Below are 4,178 nucleotides of genomic sequence, written 5' to 3' on the forward strand. Positions count from 1 at the left end.
TTCTGTCAGTTTGATTTATTTATTTGTAAGTATTAGTGATGTACAACCTTGCTTACTGGGCTTTGGCTCACGAGGTTTGTTTTTGTTTTCCATCCACAGAAATTGTCGTGAACACCTGCCTTCGGAGAATCACTGTCCCCTGGTGCTTCCATGGCGTGCGTATTACAGTTAGAAATCCGCTAGACGGCTATAGGCTGCGGTGTGCCCAAAATAATCGATTAAAACAAATCGCAAAGAAATGACGGCAGATGAGGGGGGTTTTCAGTCTACGCATATATGCAAAGAAGTGCGTGCGTATTACAGTTAGGAATCCGCTAGATGGCTATAGGGCTGCGGTTTGCCCAAAATAAACGAATATCTCATTGAGTGGAGTAATGCGTCCCATGCAGGCTACGGGCAAAGCGAAGGCGTGTTCTTATTGGTCACAATAAAGGTAAACAGGCACTGGTTGTTTAGTTCGGCGCCCTATTGCGAAGATCCGAGCCAGACCTTGCGTAGATTTTTTCTGGTCACTCCAAAAACAGGCTTGTAGGAATCTCCCTTTCATCTCGAATGAAGTTCTTCTCGGGCTACCATACTTCCTGGTATATCATAGTGGAAACACTGACAGACCAAGTTCCAACACAAGAGCTGCGGTCCATAAGTGATTCTGCTGAGAAAAATCTTGTATAAAGAGAACGCTGAAGCTTGATCCGCAACCCAGTCAGGCGAATCAGCCTTTTGAGGTAGTTTTGGATGATAGGATAGCCCGTCTGCTCGCCACGCTAGACATACTCACGTATGAGCTTGAGCCTATAGGCTCAAGCAGGCGTGAATGAATGCAGGCTTCTCCGAAAAAATACAATGCGATAATCTAGATTGGAGACTGAGTACATTTAAAATTTGGTTCGTTGGGATAATCACTGAAACAATGCCGAGTTCTGAACCGGCGAAGAAAAAACTGGTCTGGAGGAATTATGGAAACAGCGGGAAAAAGACAGATGAAGCTCACGCAAAACTAGGGGATGTCGGCTTAACACCTAACGAATTGTATATAGTCGAACCGCGCGCTGTAGCATACGTTGTCTGTCAGTTTGACTGATTCATATGTAAGTATTGGTGATGTACAACCTTGCTTACTGGGCTCTGGCTCATGAGCTTTGTTTCTGTTTTCCATCCACAAAACTTGTCGTGAACACCTGCCTTCGGAGAATCACTGTCCCCTTGTGCTTCCATAGCTATATAGTCGCACGCATGCGGAAAAGATGGTGATATCTGCTTGTCAACCAGGTGCGCCTACGTCCCAATCACTGATAGTCAAATCGCGTTACACGTCGGATAGCGTTGGGGTCATGGCGAATACTTAAGCTAAACGAGCGTGAAAATCGGAGCGGACATTTGGTTGTCTGTAATATCGATACCGTAACCACCAACCAGCAGTTCTGAATCATCCCAAATCACCTGGCGGAAAATCGGGCCGGCTCACCAGCCCTACCACGATCCTTCTCTCTCCAGAGCGGAGGAGCTCAAACTTGGCTCCTAGTGCCCAATTCTCATGAAAGCAGCTTAGGGGGTTGGCAACGAGCTTATATAGTTGCGAATTTTGGTTGTTTGGAAGCTACTGGCACGGAGACGGAGACCTGGTGCTGACCTCTCAACGTCAGGAGCATGATTGGGAAGCTGGATGGATTTTTTGCACCTCTTCGGCAACGAAAACCTGATTTTCAAAGGATATATCAAACACTATGCATAAGTCCGAACACGTCGGACTTGGCTACGTAGGCTTGACCTTCTACATCACCGGTAAACTATTTACCGTAAACAGAACACGGCTTTACCAGTAGAGCAGCAACTGAGACAGGTGTGCGCTGTTACTGTACGAACACAGCATACTCGTTTGCGGCCACTTACATAAGCCCGAGCAATACGGACCTAAAGCTGCCACCTTGACGCGCGCGCTTCAGTGCTGCGACGATCCCGCGGGCTACACCGTCTGGGACTTTGTTCCACAGAGTGCAACGACGCCAGGAAGGCCAAAGGGGAGCAGCCAGACCCCGTACCACGAGTGATCGTTCTACATGAGTCGTTCTGTCCTCTGTGACACGAGTGTGAAGGTAGTGCGGTGTTTTCCTCCAAGCAACCACCATGTCCATATTAATGGAAGCAGCAATGCTGCCTTCCCCCGAGGAAGGGCGGGTTAGAAAATTTTGGCCCCAAAAATCGCACACTTCGGTCGCCCAACGGTTGGCCGTGACCATCAATCATCATCATCAACGACAGCATGACATCAGTGCTCAACACCAATGCTTCACTGCCATACAGCCATGACTTATTTGAAAGCCTTATTGTAAAGAAAAGAATAAAGGTGGATGGGGGAGGGACTTAGTGCTAGCTTAACACAATCATTCCGAGGTGCCTACACCTCCAGACATTCACTCAGGCAATCTGGACAGAAACTGACAACAAGAACGCCACTGACATCGGTTGGCAGCCATATCTTGTAGTGTCTCCAACCAGGCACAGTGAAAAAACTTGCAAGTCAGGAAGTATCAGTTGGTAAAATAAAAATTCTTCTAAGTTTGCGGAGAAACATTAATGTGTAAACGATTCACCACCGCTTCACTGCCTCTGGCACAGATTTACTGAACAAACCTCAATGGCCCCCGTAGCCTACCGCTAACGAACCATCAGCCGACGAACGTTCGAGACGAATATGAGTTTCTATGCAGGTCTCGAAATTTTGTAAGGATTCTCTAAGTGTTATACTTATTCCTGAATTTAATCAAAGTTCTTCCAAGTCACATAAAATTGTACTGCGATGTTTGACTGAATGAGTTGATTAGCTCCATAAAATCATTAAAAACAAAAAAGGCTATCAAACCTTGGATACAAGAATTTTGTCTCCTCTATATCCGTTCCGAAACAATATATGCAGTCTTCCTCTATAGTACGTGCGTGTTGTGTAAATACTGTAAGACAGGACCCCTTGCCTAGTTATCAAATGTGCAAAGCTGCGAAGTACATCTTAAAAGCATAAAAGGGGGCGCCTGTTTGTGGTATTGCCTTATGCCCTGACGGACTGCAGTTCTTATGTTGAGGAGGATACTTTCATTCGAGGGCTATCTGGGCTCATTTGTCAGGCAAAAAGCACTGACATTTTTATCCTTCAGGTGATTTGAATGCTCAGATGGGTCGTCTGAGGTCCTTGGAATCACTTTTGGGCGGCTGATTCGGAGTCGTTGCTCGCCGCACGGACAACAGAGATCGACTCCTTCAGTTGTGTGCTGATCACGAACTGTTTTTGGCAAGTGCGAACTTTCAACATAAACGTTCGCACCGCGTAACCTGGCGGCCACCAACTGCAAGTCAACCGTGGACCCAGTTAGCCCACGTGGCCATCAACCACCGGTGAAGATCTACGAGACTCCCGTTCCTCCTGGAGCACACCACTTGATTCCGATCACGCCATGGTGCGTGCACACCTGACAGTTCGTTTCCCTCCAGGCCCTCGTAAGTCAGCAAGATGCATGTCAATCCAATGGTAGAACGACCATAACTCAACAGTATCGATCCGCGCTACCCCAACTCTCTACAGTAAACCAGTACTGTGGTGGCAGTGAGCATGTGGGTGAGACGTGGCAAAATGTGAAAGGCTATATTAGTGGCGTTGAGTGCTGTCTGTCCGACTCCTCCGATTCGACCACATCATCATCATCATCAATGACAGCAACATCAGTGTTGGCACTGATGCTTCACTGATGCTTCGACCACAAGACCACTGGATGTCGTCGAGGTCGCTATCCGTGATGCCAGGAAATCCGCACCAGCAGGCAACGAGTACCACGTCGCACGCAAATCCCTACAACGCCAAATAGTGAAGAGTCTAAGGAAAAACTGAGAACTCTGGTGGACGTCGAAAGCCTTTGCTACGGGAAATAGCCGTGCCCTATATCGAAAGCCTTACGGGAAATAGCCGTGCCCTATATCAACTGATACGATCGACTGGCTCTAGGGAATCAACGGTCAGCGAAACGATAAGTGAGTGAAATGGCTCATTAATTCACTCGCAAAAACGTCGACTAGAGATATGGGCCGAACACTTCGAAGAAAAGTTAAGCTGGCCTCCTGCAACACAGCCTACGGAGATAATTCACACGGGCGAATAGAATGTAAACCTTGATCGCCCTTCGGAAGAAGAA

The sequence above is a fragment of the Opisthorchis viverrini genome (genome assembly GCF_000715545.1).
Source record: "Opisthorchis viverrini unplaced genomic scaffold opera_v5_192, whole genome shotgun sequence".
NCBI lineage: Eukaryota > Metazoa > Platyhelminthes > Trematoda > Opisthorchiida > Opisthorchiidae > Opisthorchis > Opisthorchis viverrini.